The following is a 21,695-nucleotide window of genomic DNA, read 5'->3' on the forward strand; positions in this document are numbered from 1 at the left end:
CTGTACCCGTCAACTACTCCTGTAACGACCCCACAAATAGCAGGACCCCAGGGATGGACCTGCACCAATTGTGGCCAACAAACCCGGATTGGTGAGAAACATGCCTGGCTTGTGGAACCCCACATCATAAACAAGCCACAGCATCAGCATCTCTTTATCCCATAATGGAAAGAAGAGACTTCATAACACCACCTGTCGACCCAGCACATCCAGATGCTACCAGAGATCCACTTCCCCGTGCATATGATGTATATGTACCTTGGACTCCTGCCGAGTAGATGGCTTTCCTGCAAAATTCCCCTGACCCGACTCGAAACCCCGTTAGTTTTTCACGTTACCTGGCCCAAATACAGGTCTCTTACCGGAACACCTGGTTGGAGATGGAGGGTTTATGTAGAGTCAAAATGTCCCCTGAAATGTATGCCAAACTCACTGCCCATCTGGCTGGGAATGTTCCGGATGATACCCAGACTGTGGCATCCGGCCAAGCCTTCATGATAACACTCAATATTTTCTGCGCCCAGGAGCAAAGAACTAAGGGCACAATGGGACCAGTACACCAAGGTCCTGTGGAGAATGTCAGTTCCTTTTACTATAGAGTGATGCAGTCATTCGCAGATGAAGGGCTGGACTTACAAGCGGGTGCGATATGTCACGTCATGGTAAGATCCTTCATGGATGGAATACATGCACCTCTGGCAGATAGGTTGAAAGCGTGCTGTCCCGAATGGAGGAACATGGAAGACATACAGTGCTGGCCAAAAGTATTGGCACTCCTGCAATTCTGTCAGATAGTACTCAGTTCATTCTTGAAAATGATTGCAATCACAAATTCTTTGGTATTATTATCTTCATTTAATTTGTCTTCAATGAAAAAAAATAAAAAAAATTGTCATAAAGCCAAATTGGATATAATTTCACACCAAACGTAAAAAAGGGGGTGGACAAAAGTATTGGCATTGTTTGAAAAATCATGTGATGCGTCTCTAATTTGTATAATTAACAGCATCTGTAACTTACCTGTGGCACCTAACAGGTGTTGGCAATAACTAAATCACACTTGCAGCCAGTTGACATGGATTAAAGTTGACTCAACCTCTGTCCTGTGTCCTTGTGTGTACCACATTGAGCACAGAGAAAAGAAAGAAGAGCAAAGAACTGTCTGAGGACTTGAGAATCCAAATTGTGAGGAAGCATGAGCAATCTCAAGGCTTCAAGTCCATCTCCAAAGACTTGAAAGTTCCTGTGTCTACGGTGCGCAGTGTCATCAAGAAGTTTAAAGCCCATGGCACTGTGGCTAACCTTCCTAGATGTGGAAGGAAAAGAAAAAATTGACGAGAGATTTCAACGCAAGATTGTGCGGATGGTGGATAAAGAACCTCGACTAACATCCAAACAAGTTCAAGCTGCCCTGCAGTCCAAGGGTACAACAGTGTCAACCCATACTATCCGTCGGCGTCTGAATGAAAAGGGACTGTATGGTAGGATACCCAGGAAGACCCCACTTCTCACCCCGAGACATAAAAAAGCCAGGCTGGAGTTTGCCAAAACTTACCTGAGAAAGCCTAAAATGTTTTGGAAGAATGTTCTCTGGTCACATGATGCAAAAGTAGAGCTTTTTGGGAAAAGCTATCAACATAGAGTTTACAGGAAAAAAAAGAGGCATTCAAAGAAAAGAACACGGTCCCTACAGTCAAACATGGCTGAGGTTCCCTGATGTTTTGGGGTTGCTTTGCTGCCTCTGGCACTGGACTGCTTGACTGTGTGCATGGCATTATGAAGTTTGAAGACTATCAACAAATTTTGCAGCATAATGTAGGGCCCAGTGTGAGAAAGCTGGGTCTTCCTCAGAGGTCATGGGTCTTCCAGCAGGACAATGACTCAAAACACACTTCAAAAAGCACTAGAAAATGGTTTGAGAGAAAACACTGGAGACTACTAAAGTGGCCAGCAATGAGTCCAGACCTGAATCACATAGAACACCTGCGGAGAGATCTCAAAATTGCAGTTTGGATAAGGCACCCTTCAAATCTCAGGGACCTGGAGCAGTTTGCCAAAGAAGAATGGTCTAAAATTCCAGCCGAGCATTGTAAGAAACTCATTGATGGTTACCGGAAGCGGTTATTTTGGCTAAAGGTTGTGCAACCTTTGTGTATTAGGCAAAAGGTGCCAATACCTTTGTCTGGCCCATTTTTGGAGTTTTGTGTGAAATGATCAATGATTTGATTTTTATTTCATTCTCTTTTGAGTTTTTTCATTGCAAGCAAAATAAATGAAGTTAATAATACCAAAGAATTTGTGATTGCAATCATTTTCAAGAAGAAACTGAGTATTATCTGACAGAATTGCAGGGGTGCCAATACTTTTGGCCAGCACTGTAGATCTTCTAGTCAACAGAGCAAGTGGTTTAGAAACCGACGCAAAGGATAAAAGGACCAAGAAAGTCGTCATAGTGGCAGTAGACGGTCAGCCAGAAGACACAAGAAAGGGACCGATCTGCTACTATTGTGGGATAAAAGGACACGTGATCAGAGACTGTAGAAATAAAAAGAGGGAAACTCAAAACCAACCCGAGTGTCAGGAGGAAAAGACTGCCTGACTTGCGGCAGCACGGGATAGGGATGACAGAGGTCCATTTATATACGTCCCCCTTCAAATTGGCAACAAGGAAATAAGGGCTCTGGTGGACTTGGGAGCCTCACGCTCCGTACTCCCCAGGGACCTGGTACCAGAAGAATCCATCTCGCCCGAGTCTACTATAGTATCTGGTTTTGATGGACAAGCCCAGATAATCCCAAAAACGCATCCATTAAAGGTGAAACTGGGACCACACATATTCGTGTCCAAATTCTTAGTGTCCCCCCTGGGTGGAGATGCCCTAATGGGAGCAGATGTACTATCAAGATTACAGGCTCAGATTGTCTATAATGAAGATGGTTCCGCTGTCCTGCGAATTCCGGAAGATATTCCAGAAGAAGTCCTGTGCACTATTCAGATGATCGAAGATCAACCAAAAATCTATGCCACACAGGAAGCAAACACGGACCCTGTACTTCTCCAAGTTCCCGTAAAACTCTGGTCCACATCGAAAACTGACCTCGGCACACTACCCGTGCCCCCCGTAAAAGTTTCAGTCAAACCTCGAATTACACCACCACAGCTAAGACAATATCCTCTTAACGCTCAGCAGGAAGCTGCCCTGGATTACCAAATAAAAGAACTAGTGAAATCAGGAGCACTCAGAACTACTAAGTCACCGTACAATACTTCGCTATTTCCTGTCAAGAAGAAACAAGTGAAGAAAGGTGACTCAATCACGTACCGGATGGTACACGATTTGAGGGCAGTGAGCTCAATACTGGAGCCCCTCACTCCCGTTGTTCCCAATCCACATACGCTGCTCACACAGGTACCGGCTACATCTACCCATTACATGGTCATAGATCTTGACAACGCTTTTTTCTCAGTACCATTGGATCCAGCATGTCATAAACAAAACCAATGCACGTGGACAAGACTGCCACAAGGGATGCAGCATTTCCCTACTCTATATACTGAGGCTATGAGTAGTGTCCTTCAAGACTGGCAGCCCCCTGACCACTGTGTTCTTCTCCAGTACGTGGATGACCTACTACTTTGCTGTCCAAGCGAAGAAGAATGTAAAAAGGCTTCAATAAGTCTTCTAACCTTCTTAGCAGAATCTGGATGCAAGGCGAGTAAGGACAAGTTACAATTCTGCAAGACAAGGGTCACTTTCCTGGGTCATTGTCTCTCTGTAGGACAAAAACATCTCAGCTCGGACAGGCAAGAAGTGATCAAGAAAGCAGGTGTCCATGGGAACCTCAAACAACTCAGAGGATTTTTAGGACTCATATCATTCTGCAGACAATGGATTCCCAATGCGTCACTACTTATGCAACCACTATATGATTGCACCAAGAATGTTCCATTCTTCCTTGCAGAAGAAGCTCGACAAAGCTTCCAGCGCCTCAAGGAACTAGTGATTGATGCTCCGGCTTTGGCACTGCCAAATTATGATCTCAACTTCTACCTGTTCGTAGCAGAGCTTCAAGGATTTGCCGTAGGAGTACTCACCCAGAAGACAGAAAAACATCATATAATTGGGTACTACTCCTCTCAACTCGACATCACCAAAGCAGCAACAACCTGGGTCCGTGCAATCACAGCAGTTTCAAACATACTGCAGAAAGCATCCGAAATCTCACTCGATTTCCCGACCACCCTCCTTACCAGCCATGATATCTATGCTGTTCTCAACCAAGTGCAGCTGAAACACCTCTCCATGGCAAGACAAGTCAGACTTCAATGTGCGCTATTGCTACCCCCAAACATCTCATTCACTTGAGTTACAAGTCTAAACCTTGCTGATCTTCTGATCTTCACAAGTTTAGAAGGGGGGACAGAGGAAGAGAGTGACAAACGTATCAGCGCACCATTTGACCACGATTGTCAAGAACTCATCCAACATCAGGCAAAGCCCTTACACAATATTCAAACAACACCACTTACAAATCCAGACTTTGAACTTTTTGTGGATGGTAGCAGATATGCCGACTAAACAGGTAAATTTCACACCGGATTTGCGGTAGTAACCCTACATGAAGTCATGACCAGGCAACCACTACCTCCGCACATATCTGCCCAAGAAGGAGAACTTCTCGCCCTTTTTTGGGCAATTGAGTTTCTGGAAGAACGAACAGCAAACATCTACACGGACTCAGCCTATGCACACGGCTTTGTGCACGATTTTGGCACTATTTGGCAAACTAGAGGATTCCTCACAGCGGCAGGGAATCCCATCGGGCATGGAGCCTCAGTGAAAAACTAATGGAAGTAGCCTTGAAACCAAAGCAGTTGGCAATCATAAAAGTTGCTGCGCACACCAAGGCCCAAACACCCGAGGCTAGGGGAAATCACTTGGCCGACCAAACAGCAAAACAACGGAAACAGTGTCAACGACGGAGGAAGACACGCAGATCCTCTCTGAGACATAGGAAAATGCCTCTGAAGAAGAAAAGGCTGAATGGCAGGCCAAGGGGGCACAAAAAGTGGAGGGGATTTGGCGCCTAAACGGACTCTCCGTCCTGCCACGCAGTTGGTTCCCTGCCATTTTCCAAATACTCCACTACCCTACACACGGTAGCACAAATTCAATCATGAACCAGATGCAACCTCATTGGGTAGCCCCCAAGATTCAGACTCCCAGAGAATAAAAACTTGTCACATCTGTCAATCCAGGCCAGCTAAAAAAAGACACATGCTAAAGACGTTTGCTCCATTCCAAAGAGTACAAATAGACTATATCCAACTGCCAAAATATGGCATCTACGAATTTGTACTTGTCTGTGTAGATCTCTTCTCAGGATGGCCAGAGGCCTACCCTATCAGCTCAGCCACGGCCAAAATCACAGCAAAGAAATTGGCCTGTGAGCTGGTACCCCGCTTTGGACTCCCCGAAGTCATAGAGTCAGACCGAGGTACCCATTTTACTGGACAAATTTTCCAGAATACCTGTTCCCTTACCACCCACAGTCATCAGGGAAAGTGGAAAGGTTAAATGGAACTCTAAAGCTCAAGGCAGTGGAGCAGACTGGTAGACCTTGGACAGAATGTCTCCCCATAGCTCTTTATAAGGACCACCTCACAGGGAAAGCACAAGCTCTCACCATTCAAAATACTTTTTGAAAGTGCACCCAGATTAGGATGCTATTTCCCGCAGGAATTACAACTACAATGTGATAGTCTAACATCTTATGTTGTCTCCCTGCAGCAGAGACTAACTGAAACCCACCAAAGGGTCTATTCTTCTCTAACCAATCCTGATGCCGTTCCAGGAACCCACTCCCTAAAGCCTGGTGACCGGGTCTACCTGAAGAAGCACGTGAGAAAGACCCTCGAGCCCTGATTTGAAGGACCTTTGACTGTCCAGCTCACCACACCGACCTCCGTCAAACTAGAGGGGAGATCGACATGGGTCCATGCCAGTCACTGCAAGAAGGCCTAATACTGCTGATAAGTATTTCTATGTGTACCTCATTTCTGGGGCCTTCGACACCAAGGCAGAATTCATTTGAGACCCACCATGAAATATTAGCAGAAAAACTTGAGATCACAGATTGCTCGATATGTATACACGCGCCTGTGACAGCCTCCTTCATGCCTTACTTAGCTATACCAGTCCCAAAAAATGAGGTGTTCCAATGGGGAGGCTGTTACAATAGACTATCAGTCAATGACACAAAGTACCAAAAATTGTGGAACACTAGTGTACCCATACCAATAGTAGGATGGGTAGATTTCACCTTGTGACAAGGCAACCTTACTACCGGGCTTCCCGGAACCCAGCAATACTTAGCCTTTAAGGGAAACAGCTGGGTACCCCGTTATTTCACAAAAACACCTATCATGGGCAATATTCCAATGGAAGGAATTAAAATAAGTTTTGGGCGAAACTCTGACAGTACAGATGCATTTAAACCCTTGTTGTTAGAGAGACAGCTGCATGACCACAGGTGGGGATACAATTCATTGTTTCCAGAAGGCACAAATGATACTTGTTATTCCAAACCTGGAAATTTATGGTGCAATGATTCAAACCCGTATGTGCCTGTTTGAGAAGCCTGTGGTGAACAGTCCGCAGGGTATTGTAGTCCCCTAGGCCAACTTCCATGGTGTATGCTGAAAAACGTGTCAGCCTTTATAGATATAGTACATAGACTTATACTACAACATTCTGCCATCTGGGATCTCCCGCCACAAACCTACTGGATTTGTGGCTACAACGCCTATAAATGGCTACCAGTGGAAGTAAATGGCACCTGCACCCTAGCCCGTTTGACGCCTGCCACTTTTATTATTAATACTACTGATATACCGGCAGGAAAAATGCCTCTCCACCTACTGGTAAAGAGAGTGGCAGATAACAAAGACAGGCCTAGTGGCCGACCCCATGTATTTCAAATGAGCCACGTCAACAAATTTTTCAGTACTCTTTTTCTCTACCCTATGGTGATGCAGATGTATGATAAGTTGGTAGAAAGCACCGACTATGTTGATCAAATTTTTGAGGTTCTCCAAGCAGCAAACAGTACCATTGCCATACAGAGACAATTAATCATTGTAACCAACCAACATACTTTGGTACTGAACTACCTCACAGCGGCCCAAGGGGGGATGTGCCAGATAATAGGTCCCAGCTGTCGTCACTACATAGATCCAAAACGAACCCTAAAAGTGCAAGCCAGTCTAACTGAGATATAAAAGCTGAGGAAAATACATGATGAGGAGGTACTCAGGAGCTCAGATGCTTGGTGGAGCAATACCTTCTCAATGTTCAACCCCGCAAACTGGTTTAAGGGAATAGGAGGATGGTTAATGGGGATACTGCAATCAGTATTCCAAGTGCTACTCTGTCTATTAGTTGCCTATGTAGTGTTTAAATTGTTAATGGCATTATTTTCCTGCTGTTTGAAGAAAGGCAAATACAGTGATTATTCAGCACCAATATGAAATTTCTAACATATACTTTTCTTCTGCTCTTTCCCATAGAATCACCTTGGCATATTATGATGTGACTCTTGTCGGGAGGTATGCAGGCTCAGTACCCAGAGGATGGATGTGGATTTGAAAATTTCACACCCCCAGGCTACCCGCGGCTTGGACAGCATCTGGTGACCAGCCTGCTATTCCAGCTTCTCAATAGGACCCAGTCCCATCACGCACGCCAAAGGGGGGATTGTGAGGAAAGAGTTAACTCTAATTAGATAGAAATTCACAGAAATTCACGCTGCTTGCAAAAGAGCACAAACAGACTGTAGACGCTGAGAAAGTTATGTCTTCCCAAGGACAGAGATAAGACTTGCGCCTAGCCAAGGACAATGAGAGTTATGCTTTTTGCTGAGAAATAAAGTTATGCTTTTTGCTGAGAAGTGCAATCCACGCTTATGACGAGAATCGAAACTAATGATTATGCGTACGACATAGCTACGCCCCAAATTAGCTTGATAAACCCTGTATGTGAAAATAAACTTGCAGTTCAGAGCGCACACTCTACCCTTAAGTGCAGATGCCATTCTTTGTCTGTATCTCATTAAGGTCCAGAGAAGCCAGGGGGGTGACCGGGACCCCCTCCGCATTTGGTCATCGCTGGCAACAGTTGTGACCCATGGTCAACCTCACACACCTCTGGCGGGAGAGGCTGCAGAGATCAGGTATATGGAACAGGGCCAAGTATAACACATTAAAAAATATGATGACGACGTGAAGTGGTCCATCAAATTCCTCCAGGACATATCAAAGAAGACAGTCAATTTCTCATTTCCTTCAATATTCCTTGGAGAGGTATTCCCTAGTCCAGAAAGTAAGGGGATAAGCAGGTCACCAGAATACAGGACGCTAACAATAAAGAAATACATGACAAAAAAAAATGAGATAAAAAATACATACAATAATAAGATGTAAATCAATTGCTATAAAGACATAATCATGTTAAATGTGTTTGTGTAAACGAAAAAAAAAGAAAAAAAGAGAACCAGTCGATGCTGCAACCAGAGGGCAGAGAAATCACAATTCATTGAAAAAATAAGGAGTAAAAAAATATATGATAAAAATTAAAAAATAAGGAGATGGCTTGTTAAAAACAGAAAAAATAAGAATGGTGAAATTTATTTGGTGGTATTACCCCTATGGACTCCTTTATATGGGTACTTAACTTTTGTAATTACATGACTCTTTTTATAATACATTGTATGTTTTGCCAGTCACTTTTGACATCTTGCGGTGACGTGAGCTGTGTCCTTCGATAACCCAGACTCTGACATCAGCGCTCTCACTGCCGACAAGCACTCACTTTACAGCAGTGTTGCAGTGCCATCAGTCGAGGTTACCTAGGGGCACAGCTGACCGATCTCAGCTGTGCACTCGGGTGAAGTCTCTGACAGCTCTCAGCTGAGTCTGTGTGAGCAGACCTGGGTTTGTCTCCTCGCACAGATGTAGCAGAGCTGAAGATGCTCGCCTGCCTTTGGACTACGTTGGAGGGGTTTTTTGGGTAATAAAGATGGAGTCCTAAATGTCTTCTGTTTTAATTCTAAGAAAATATTTTTTTTCTCTGTGTTGTTGTTTTATTTTACTGTTAAAATAACAGACAATCACAGACGCTGTCACAGAGTGGGCATCTGTAATTGGATGCTGGAGTACTCTGAAACCAGCCCATACATTCTAGCATCTAGAATACATGGGCAGATTCCAGGTTACTCCAACAGCCAATCACAGACACCCATTCTGTGTGATAGCATCTGTGATTGGCTGTTGGGTCCCTCACACATATAGTAGTGTATTAATAAATAAATAATTTTAAAAATTACGTAGCGCTCCATGGTACTTTTGATTCTCAGCACAGATAAAGCAGACGGCTACGGGCTGCCAACCCGATCTGCCTGGCTTTACCTTGGCTGGCAATCAAAATACAGGACAGCCCATTAATTTTTATTTTAATTATTTAAAAAAATAATTAAAAAAAAAATGTGTGGGTTCCCGCCGTATTTGATCGCCAGTCAGGTAAAACCAGGCTGTTGGGGAATAAGATTCTCAGTGTGGTAAGGCCTAATCATTCTGGGCCCCCCATGCTAAAAAACACAGCACAAAGCCGCCCCTAGAAATGGTGCATTTTTTCTTAGCACCATTTCTAGGTGCTTTACCCAGCTCGTCCAGCGGCCCTGATGGCGGTGAAACACTGGGTAATAAAGGGGTTAATACCAGATTTGTATTCTCAGCTGGTACTAAGCTCAAAATTCATGGTGTTACGCCAAATTAGACATGGCCACCATGAATTTCTAGTAAACAGTAAAAAAAAACACAACACATAGAAATTTTTTTTTATTAGAAATAAAACAAAAAAAAACATTTAGAGACTCCATCTTTATTATAAAAAATCCTTTGCTTGACTTAGGGGTACTTTGCACACTACGACATCGCAGCTGCGATGTCGGTGGGGTCAAATTAAATGTGACGCACATCCGGCATCGCAGACGATATCGTAGTGTGTAAAGCCTAGATGATACGATTAACGAGCGCAAAAGCATCGTAATCGTATCATCGGTGCAGCGTCGGCGTAATCCATAATTACGCTGACGCGACGGTCTGATGTTGTTCCTCGCTCCTGCGGCAGCACACATCGCTGTGTGTGAAGTCGCAGGAGCGAAGAACATCTCCTACCGGCGTCACCACGGCTTCCATAGAATGTGCGGAAGGAAGGAGGTGGGCGGGATGTTTACATCCCACTCATCTCCGCCCCTCCGCTCCGATTGGCCGCCTGCCATGTGACGTCGCAGTGACGCCACACGACCCGCCCCCTTAACAAGGAGGCGGGTCGCCGGCCAGAGCGACCGTCGCAGGGCAGGTGAGTGCATGTGAAGCTGGCGTAGCGATAATTTTCGCTACGCCAGCTATCACAATATATCTACGACGGGGGTGGGGACTATCGCGTGCGACATCGCAGCATCGGCTTGCAATGTCGCAACGTGCAAAGCCCGCCTTAGTCCAGGGAGAGCAATGTCAGCTCTGCTTCATCGACCTGTACAGACAAGCGTCTATACAGAGTGAGAAGTAGGCTGACAGTGAGGGTATTATTACACTTGCGTATGACTCCTGCAAGTCTCGCATCGGTATCACCTAGCACGGCGCACACTCTCCTGACAGGAGCGCCTCAGCTGCATGGAAATATATGCAGCCGACCCGCTCCTGTCAGGAGAGTGTGCTCTATACCGGGTGAAACTGAGGCGAGACTCTCACAGTGACAGTCAAAGTTCAATCGAGATCATAACTCATAAATAAATAAGGCCAGAAACAGCCGAAGACTGCATATTGAGGAGCAGTGCAGCAGTGAATACTGCCGGAAGTTAATGATCGGACCCGGAAGCAGAAGCGGCCGGGAGACAGAGTCTGTAGGATGTGTCGCGGGAACGGTATGTATAATCATAATGTTTTTTACTAATGTGCTTTTCTTTACAGCCCCTGGACCCGAACTGGACCTGAACTGTAACATGAGTTTCCCAGGAAAACTCATGTTCGGGATCGTGTGCACGAACACTATGTGTTCGGTACGGACCCTGAACTTTACAGTTAGGATTTGCCCATCACTACTGTTGATTTGTTTATTGCTGCACTGTGATTGGCTGCAGGAACATCTGCAAATAAAGTTAAGAAAAAAAAAAGACGCTGAGCTCCTCTGGCTTCTCCCAAGGTCCCCACCCCCTCCACTCATTAAACACACCCCGCGTTCATCATACAGCACCACAATCCTAACTAAAAGCATAACATGTTAATAGAAAAGCATTTTTGGAAAACTCAATCAGTTATAGAACAAAAATGAACATTGCCAATTTTTGGGGAAAGTGCTCATAGGACCACGTAGGAGCATAGTTCGTGTCAAAGGTCAGACGCTTCTATATTACACTTAGGACAGAAAGTTATCCTTTCAGGTTTCTCTAACGTTTTGGGAAGATTAAATGCGTATATCGCTCGGTGCATTATTTTGTATTGAGTTTCCCACCATTGCTCATTTAATATTGCTTTCCGAAGAGCCATCCACCCCTCCCTGATTTTTGTTCCCATGGCGGGGTTCCCCAGCTGCTTCTCCCATGACTTTAAGGTTATTTCCTGCCCTTGCCTGAAACCTCTGTGGGTTCAACTTTCAAACTGCGTTTAAAAACTTTTGGACTTCAAAATCCTTCTCTCCTCCGGTCTGGTTCTTTTTTCTTTTTCATTTCTGGGAGGAGGTGAATGATGAGGGGAAGAAGAGGAAGCGGAGGAAGCACCCTCTTGTGTTATTACATGTAATTCTACTCTCAGCTAAGAGGTTGATTCTAAAGTATTGGTTGGCTCCTAAGATCCCCACGTTCGAAGACGTAGTAACCCAAATAAAGCTGTTGGAGCTAGAGGGATTAGACATGGTAAGGAAGTCAGAACGAATAGGCCAACATTTTAAGAAATGGAGGGAGTTTATCCTAGCCTATCATAGCCCTGAGGAAATTGAATGACTAATGCTACCATTCAAAGACACGGTCTGGTACCACAATGAGTAACTATGCGGTACACTGGGAGGGTTGGAGATGAGGAGGAAACCAGGTCGAGGGTAAACATTTAGGAGGGAGATTGAATTGAAGGGTTTGTTGGGGAGGGACGTATTTGATTAACTCATGACTGTCACAAGTTATTTAGGTGTTCTTAAGGATATCCGCAAGATATAAGAGATATAGAGTAAGCATGGTTGAGTTGCTGTAATACTTGAAGGGAAAAATAAATGTTAAACAATTTAACTGTTAAACTTCTAATCTCCTATTTGTTCTTATGTTATGATATGTACACTGTGTGCAGAATTATTAGGCAAATGAGTATTTTGATCACATGATACTTTTTATACATGTTGTCCTACTCCAAGGTGTATAGGCTTGAGAGTCAACTACCAATTAAGTAAATCAGGTGATGCGCATCTCTGTAATGAGGAGGGGTGTTGTGTAATGATATCAACACCGTATATAAGGTGTGCTTAATTATTAGGCAACTTCCTTTCCTTTGGCAAAATGGGTCAGAAGAGAGATTTGATAGGCTCTGAAAAGTACAAAATTGTGAGATGTCTTGCAGAGGGATGCAACAGTCTTGAAATTGCCAAATTTTTGAAGCGTGATCACCGAGCAATCAAGGGTTTCATGGCAAATAGCCAACAAAGTCGCAAGAAGCGTGTTGGGCAAAAAGGCTCAAAATAACTGCCCATGAATTGAGGAAAATCAAGCGTGAAGCTGCCAAGATGCCATTTGCTACCAGTTTGGCCATATCTTAGAGCTGCAACGTTCCTGGAGTATCAAAAAGCACAAGGTGTGCCATACTCAGGGACATGGCCAAGGTAAGGAAGGCTGAAAAACCACCACCTTTGAACAAGAAACATAAGATAAAACGTCAAGACTGGGCCAAGAAATATCTTAAGACTGATTTTTCAAAGGTTTTATGGACTGATGAAATGAGAGTGACTCTTGATGGGCCAGATGGATGGGCCAGAGGCTAGATCAGTAAAGGGCAGAGAGCTCCACTTCGACTCAGATGCCAGCAAGGTGAAGATGGGGTACTGGTATGGGCTGGTATCATCAAAGATGAACTTGTGGGACCTATTCGGGTTGAGGATGGAGTGAAGCTCAACTCCTATACCTACTGTCAGTTTCTGGAAGACAACTTCTTCAATCAGTGGTACAGGAAGAAGTCAGTATCGTTCAAGAAAAACATGATTTTCTTGCAGGACAATGCTCCGTCACATGCATCCAACTACTCCACAGCGTGGCTGGCCAGTAAAGGTCTAAAAGATGAAAAAATAATGACATGGCCCCCTTGTTCACCTGATCTGAACTCCATAGAGAACCTGTGGTCCCTCAGAAAATGTGAGATCTACAGGAAGGGAAAACAGTACGCCTCTCGGAACTGTGTCTGGGAGGCTGTGGTGGCTGCTGCACGCAATGTTGATCATAAACAGATCAAGCAACTGACAGAATCTATTGATGGTAGGCTGTTGAGTGTCATCATAAAGAAAGGTGGCTATATTGGTCACTGAGTTTTTGGGGTTTTGTTTTTGCATCTCAGGAATGTTTATTTCTAAATTTTGTGCAGTTATATTGATTTACCTGGTGAAAATAAACAAGTGAGATGGGAATATATTTGTTTTTTATTAAGTTGCCTAATAATTCTGCACTGTAATAGTTACCTGCACAAACAGATATCCTCTTAAGATAGCCAAATCTAAAAAAAAAACACTCCAACTTCCAAAAATATTAAGCTTTGATTTGATATCAGACATAAATACATTTGAACTGTTTGGAGACAGGATTGGAGCCTCGACGTGTAGCAGTGTGATGAGATCAGCACCTTACTGACATCATCACACTGCTGCTGTCGCCGCAGAGACACATTGTTAAGCGCTGCATGGAGGAGCCGAAGATGAAATGTTTAATCAATGTGGATGAGTGAGGAGGGGATTAGGGCACATTTGTGAAAGGGACACAGCTTTGTGAGAGGCAGTGAGGGGAGAACTTTATTCAGAGGGGCTGTGTGTGTGAGGGGGAATATTTTACAAAAGCGTAGGGAGGAATATTTTGGAGAGGGGCAGTGTGGGAAATATTTTAAAGAGAAGCAATGTGATGGGTATATTATAAAGAGAGGCAGTGTGGGAGGACATTATGGAGAGAATCTGTGTGTGGGGACATTATGGAGAGTGGCAATGTGGAGAATATTATGGAAAGTGGCAGCATAAGGGAATATTATGAAGAAGGCCAATATAGGGGACCTTATGGAGAGGGGCAGTGTGGGGGAATATTATGAAGAGGGTCAGTGTGGAGAGTATATCATGGAGAGGGGCAGTGTGGGGGAACATTATGGAGAGAGTCAGCGTAGGTGGTATATTATGAAGAGAAGCAGTGTGAGGGTATATTATGGAGAGGGGCCATGGTGGGGGACATTATAGAGAGGGGTAGCATGGAGAAATATTATGAACAGGGGCAGCATGGAGGGTATATTTTGGAGAGGGGCAGTGTGGGGGATATATTGCAGAGAGGCAGTGTAGAGGGAATATTATGGAGAGGGGCAATGTGGGAGAATATTTTGAAGAGGGACAGTGTTAAAGATTTATTATGAAGTGGGGCAATGTATGGGGGATATTTTGGATAAGGGTAGTGTGTATTTGGGTGGAGATATTTTGTGAAGGAAGCACAGCAATTATTTATTCAGGGGCGCAGCATAGGAGGGAGATATTCATATTAACGTCTCATCAACATTGGACGTACTGGTATATCCTAGATTAGGTAGGTGTAATCAGCACCAGCTGCTGCGGTGAGCCGGCGGTGATCTCTGTGCATGTTTGCTGATTTTTACAGCAAACATGTGTGGCTATCAGGTGCAGATGGATCCACGATCCACCCACGCCTGTTAACCCCTTAGATCGTGCTGTGAAAATGTGACAGCATAATGTAAATGACCGCAGCGGAGAAATCGGCTTTCCCCACCGCCATTGGAGGCCCCGTGACGTGATCACAGGGAGCAGATTGTTGCCATGGTAGTACAGAGTCATGTGATGACTACTGTTGCTATCATGATGTAGTTTCTGTCAGAGCATCAGCTGTAACAGGAGAGCAACATTTCTACTGATCAGAGCTGTGAAGCTCTGAACAACAGAAATGAATCAGCGATCAGACTGCTGATCCTTATAGTCCGCTAGGGGGACCTGTAAAATAAAAAAAGTAAAAAAAAGTTTTAAAACATAAAAAAATGAAAAAAAGTTCAAATCACGCTCCATTCGTCCCATTGAAAATTAAATGGTTAAAAAAATAAAAAATATACACACATTTGGCATAGCCGCGTTCAGAAATGCCCAATCTATCAAAATATAAAATTAGTTAATCTGATCTGTAAACGGCATAGTAGGAATAAAAAATACAAACGCCAAAGTTAAATTTTTTGGATTTCGCAAATTTTGTGTAAAATGCAACAACAGGCAATTAAAATTGTACCGTTAAAAAAGTCAGCTCAAGGTGCAAAAAATAAGCTATTAATGAGCCCCATATTTCGAAAAGTGAGAACGCTACGGGTCGTGGAAAATAGCACAAAAAGTGTACTACTTTTTTTTCGGCAAACTGATGAATTTTATTTAACCCCTTAGATAAAAGTAAACCTATACATGTTTGGTATGTATGACCTGAGGCATCACACTGACTTAGCAGTTTTACCATATAGTGAACACGGTGAATATAATACCCCCAAAACAATAGTGCAATCTCACTTTTTTTTTTGAAATTTTTCTGCACTTGGAGTTTTTTTTGTCATTTTGCAGTACCTTACATGGTAAAACTCATGGTTTCATTTAAAAGTACAACTTGTCCCACAAAAAAACAAGTCGTTATATGGCAAGTTTTAAAGAAAAATAAAAAAAGTTACGGCTCTCGGAAGAAGGGGAGCAAAAAACAAAAAAAAATAAAATGAAATGGAAAATCGCCCTGGGGTGAAGCGGTTAATGGGTCAGAATAATGATACTTTTATGTTTACAGGCACTATGTTGGGAAGTGCTGCTGAAGAACAAAGGGAGTTTTTTTCAGAGACAAGCTGTGATCATGAAATCTTATCATGGCATCTGTAATACGTGGAGACAAAAGATACGAGAATGATTCAGATCAGAAAAGATGTAACCTGTAAGATACTTGGATGTAAATATTTATTTGAGATACTGCTTGCATCTTACAGTACTGTGGTTTCTGTATGGTGCACAGTCTGATAATTATTAATAACAACTCCCAACATCTCCTTACCATTGTTGATGACAAGCTGGGAGTTATCGGTTCATGCTATACAATTGTACATGGGGTTTAGCATGGTGATTTACTAATGTATTGACTGTGGTTCTTACTCTGCATTCATGTGCTGATTATGGTTCTGCTGTTGTATTCATGTACTGACGGTGGTTTTTACACTACATTCATGTGCTGATGGTGGTTCTGCTGCTGCATTCATATGCTGATGGTGGTTCTGGCACTACATTCATGTGCTGATTATAGCTCTGGCACTGCAATCATGTGCTGATTGTGGTTCTGGTGCTACATTTATGTGCTGATGGTAGCTCTGGCACTGCATTCATGTGCTAGTGGTGGTTCTGGTGCTGCATTCATGTGCTGATGGTGGTTTTGGCACTGCATTTATGTGCTCTGATGGTGGTCCTGGCACTGTAGTCATGTGCTGATGGTAGCTCTGACACTCTATTTATGTGCTGGTGGTGGTTCTGGTGATGCATCTATGTGCTGATGGTGACTCTGGTGCTGCATTTATGTGCTGATGGTTGTTCTGAACTTGTACACATTTAACAATCCAAAACAAGTTTCCTGGCTAGGTTAAATCTTAAAAATTCTCAAAGCTTTGTTTTGAGATTATGAGCAGAATTTGGCAAAATTCTGCTCAGTTTCTGCTCCAAAAAAAGTGTAAATTGGCATATGCTTATTTTTTGAAGCAGAAACTCACCAGAATCTTTCCAAATCCTCCTCAAATATTCAAAACTTGGTTCTAGAGATGTATTCATGTAAGTACCCCATCCACATCGCTGACTGATTACATCCTCTTGATATCTAATGCGGCTTTTTTGTTATAAAAAAATAGAAACTACTGTCTGCATCTCTGACATCACATCAGCAGCGCTATAGACGATCAGTTAGCTGCTGAGCTTCTTGATTGGTTGCAGTGCTCTCATTGTGATATGACAGCAGTGCTTCAGACAAAAGCAGATCTATAACAATCAAACAAATGAATAAACAATGCAGTAATGGGTTTCCAAAACCAGAAAACCTAAGGGATTGTGTGCACAAGTTATTTTAAACTCAAGAAAAAACGCCATGCTTTTCAAGCAGAAGATGTTGAAAACCTTGTCTTTTTTCTTCCTGACCCATCTTCTGTGTAGTTTTACAGTTGGTTCTAATAGTATGGATGTCATCAATAGGCTGTAAGCCAGACACTGTGCATTGCACATACCTGTGGGACTGGCGCCCTATGCCAACCCCATCTGTGTGCAGTTTTATTACCAGCAACTACCCCCTCCATGATAACGTTTTCTCATCGGTGTTCTGCACCTCTGTTGTCCCCACCTTTATCATAGGGGTCTGGCTGCATCCTGTGAGTGCAATTGCTCTTTGACTTGTTGGCTAATGGCTGTTTTTGGTGAGTTTTATTTACTTTTTTTGAATTTATGTCCTTTTCTGTGAATCATTTCACAGTCCTTTCCTTGAATTTTTTCTATAATTTTGACCATCTTTGTTTTTTTTTTTTAGTGTTTCCCATTTTTTTTGTCACATATTTTTTACTGCGCTTTTCAGACAAGAGGATGTTTAAATGCAACAAAAGACGTACTGGTATCTTTCGAGTCTTCCCATTGATCTGCATTGTAAAGTACAGAACATTTTCGGAGTGGAAAACACAAGAGAATGGAGCGGCCATTTCTTTTAACAGCTTGGTGGTTTTAGAAACCTGAAGTGGTTAAAAGATGCTTAAAAGCCTGAACCTGTGCACAGCAAGTAGATGCAGATGGTCAATCATTTTGAGTATTTTTCATAGTGTTTTCCATGGTGGGATCAAAATGTGAAAAAATTTAATTGCACATACCCTAAGTGGTATGTGTCCAAAATTATCACCAGTGAAAACGACAGCTTTCCTGATCACCTATGTGTAGAATAGGTCATATATTAGTTCAGGGGATCTGATTTTGCATCCCTGCCCATCAGCTATATGATGAAGTTGCAGCACTAAGGAGAGCGCAGAATCCTCTTCATTATCTATTAGACCCAGCTCTGTAGGGAAAATAGAGGCTTCACCAGGTCCTGCTACTAAGAGCAATAAATAGGCCTGAGCTGTAATACTGGACGCAGCCGTGACTACATGTTGTATGGTCGTGTTATACAACCTACAAGTGCACAAAGATGTTACACATTCACCCCACAAAAAGTGGGCCTGTGTACCCCCAAATGCCAGGGCTGAATTTTAGTCCCAGTCTGGCCTGCTTAAAGACCAACCAAGGACAGATGGGAAAGGTAGTCAGAAAGGAGCAGAGGATCCTGAAGAGAAAGTGATGACTGTGAGAAAAGAGCTGGTGATAAAGTAGAGGAAGTAAAGTAGAAAGTTATAAACCAGGCAAATGAGCAAAAAAGGTATATGGGGATCTTTAGGGGCCTTATCCTTTTGGCATTTGGAGCAAAAATGTCTTTAAGATCTTTGCTTGTTGTCAGTAAGTAGGAGTACTATGTATAAATGCATGCCTCTCAACTTTTGAGGAACAGAAGGGGACAAATTATGCAGCTCGCTGCTCGTGGCATGGCAAATTTTGACCACACCCTAGCCAGCCCCCCAAACCACACCCATTTGACACAGAAGGACATTCAGAAGGTGCCCTGGACTGTTCATTCATTCATAGTTGTAGCGGTCAGAACTTTCTCATCTTTATGTAGCTTCACTATATGATATATTGCGTTTTTGTGTCTATAAGGCCTGTTTCACACGTCAGTGTTTCTTTTACATATATGACAGTTTTCATACGTGCCAGAATCTTGGACATACGCAGACCCATCCATTAAAATCAATGAGTCTGCATACACAGCAGTGATTTTTCACTGACTGAGTCTCCATGCGGTGTACACGCGTGTCCGTGTGCTCCGCATGGAGACATGTCTGTTTTTTTCTGGCATCACTGATGTCCCACGGACCACACTATCGTGTGATCCATGAAACACGTACCAAAAAAAATAGACATTGAAAATAAAAAGCATTTTATACTCTCCTTCTCCAGCGACGCTGTCTACAGCCTCAGCTGGCTGCTGCTTGCGAGACGGCTAATTACTGGCATGCATATTCATTTATGCAGGCACAGCCTACCCGGAAGTAGCTTCAGCAGGAGCGGAAGCATAGTAGAGCCGAAGAGTTCAGCACCACAGATAGCAGGAGTGGAGACAGGTGAATTTAGCGCCATGTGCAATCACGGATGATGGGTCACGTATCATAAATTGCACATGGACAACCCATGTGTGCCATGAATCACGGCACATGGAGGGACATATGTGTTTTTAACTCGTCAGTGACAAACACAGACCTTTTTCACTGGTGTGTGAAGCAAGCATAAGGCTGTGTTTACACGTTTCATAAATACTGTGTTTTTTCTTTTCTACGCTGATTATCTAATTTTTCCTACATTATTTATGCCTCTTCCCCATTATTTTGTGCATCTTTGGTGAAGATGTGAAGCCGCATTTTATTTTTTTTTTTATAATACAGAAAATCTTTGATTCTGCACTTAAAAAAGTAACTGCAGTTTTTTTACATGAGTTTAATAAGCTCTAGATAGAAACTGCTAGAGAAAAAAAAGCACCAAAACTGCAGAGTTCAGCGATGTCTTTGGAAAAACAGTTGGTAAAGTTTTCATGAAATATCCAGTTTGCTTGGACAGTTAAACACAGCAGAGTTTCTGTGTAAAGAAAACAGCAGAAAAAAAAACACATTTACATTACATGTGAACACTGCCTAAATGTCCAAGGAAAGTGGTATAATTTAGTGAAATCTCTACCCTTGAGCTTCTAAACATGCTGTTGAACTGTGCAATCTTGGTGCTTTTTTCTTTCTAGGTTTCTATGTGACTCTGAAAAAACGCACGTACAGAAAAACGCTGTTGCATGTTACATGCAAAATCAAAGTTTCTCTGTAGTATAAAAAAATATCATTAAAAAACATGATTCACCTCTACATCAAACATAGCTCCAATATTGAGGAAAACACAAAAAAATTGAGCAGCATGCAATAATCATAGAAGATTGTTTTTGCGTTTTGTGGTGCGGACATCTGGAGACAAAATGCAGCATTTATGCTACGTATGAACACGTCCTCAGAGTTAAATTTTTATTACATTTTTTATGGGTTTAACAGATAAAAATAATCAATCACCCCATGTTTTATACCATTTTACGATCCCCATAGATCCCCATAAATAATCTGATCACTCTGCTGTGCGGGTTGTTACAATTAAAGGGACACTACACATGTTCATGTTATTTCCTGATTTGTGATGTTTCTTATTGTTAAAAACAGGGAATTAAAAATGACATCATTCTATGTTATTATTACTGTTATTATTACTTTTTAGTAATTTTATTAGAAGAAAAAAATTTCTTTAATTCTCTCTCTAGTTTACAAGACATACACACACACTGCTCTGTACAATGTATCCCTACTGTATGTCCAGTGTAATCTGCCTGTGGAGTCAGAGGCTGCACTGCAGCTTCAAGTATATTAAATTTGCCCTGTGGCATCCCCAGAGTCTGTGGCTCAAATGTTTAGTTCATGTTGAAAAGTTTGAAGGTTGTTGGTTTGAAAACAAAAGTGACATTTTTGTATTTAGTTCTTATTATTTTACAGTAGTTTTATAGGGACAAAATATCTGACTTTTTCTTTACTTCTATGGAAATAGATACATATTTACAATCTATCTCCATATAGCTAAATAATCTGCTTCTGAGTTCCTTGCTTGCAATACAGTTCAAGATTATCAAATTCTCCTATAATTTGCAGTGACTGCAAGGACAGCGGGACTGAGCCCTTAAATCAGGACAGTCCCTTTAAATCTGGGACGGTTGGGAGCTATGATAAATGCAGTACTGAAAGCTCAATAGGCCTAGAACTTCTCACCCATAAATTATATTGTGGTAACACACTGACTATAAAAATAGATTTTGAAGATGGTGAATTTCATGATTTACAGTAATACAAAGTTGTTTAACCTTCCACTGTGTAATTTTAGACATAAAATTAGAAAACCTGTTAAGACAAAATGCCAGTTATTACTAGAGTTGAGCGCGGTTCGAGGTTCGAGGTTCACCAGTTCTAGGCTCGAGTAATTTTGGGGCCTGTTCTATATCGAACTAGAACTCGAGCTTTTTGCAAAAGCTCAATAGTTCTAGAAACGTTCGAGAACGGTTTTGGCAGCAAAAAAACAGCTAACTCCTAGCTGGCTTTCCGCTGTAATAATGTAAGTCACTCTGTGACTCACACTATTATGACATTTCAGTGTATAGTGTGCGTGAACAGCGCCTTCAGATCACTCCTGTTTGATCGCCATTTTTTTTTTTTTT

The 21,695-nt window shown here is 42.6% G+C and overlaps 1 protein-coding gene and 1 pseudogene across 2 annotated transcripts in view; one reads left to right on the top strand and one right to left on the bottom strand.

Annotated features, from left to right (window-relative positions):
- Nucleotides 1-21,695, bottom strand: part of VWC2 (von Willebrand factor C domain containing 2) — a 2,156,493-nt gene that overhangs the window by 125,330 nt on the left and 2,009,468 nt on the right. The gene's annotated exons all lie outside the window — the stretch shown is intronic.
- LOC142243761 (uncharacterized) lies at nt 6,046-7,530 on the top strand (annotated as a pseudogene).

This window comes from Anomaloglossus baeobatrachus, chromosome 6, assembly GCF_048569485.1.
Source record: "Anomaloglossus baeobatrachus isolate aAnoBae1 chromosome 6, aAnoBae1.hap1, whole genome shotgun sequence".
NCBI classification, from domain to species: domain Eukaryota; kingdom Metazoa; phylum Chordata; class Amphibia; order Anura; family Aromobatidae; genus Anomaloglossus; species Anomaloglossus baeobatrachus.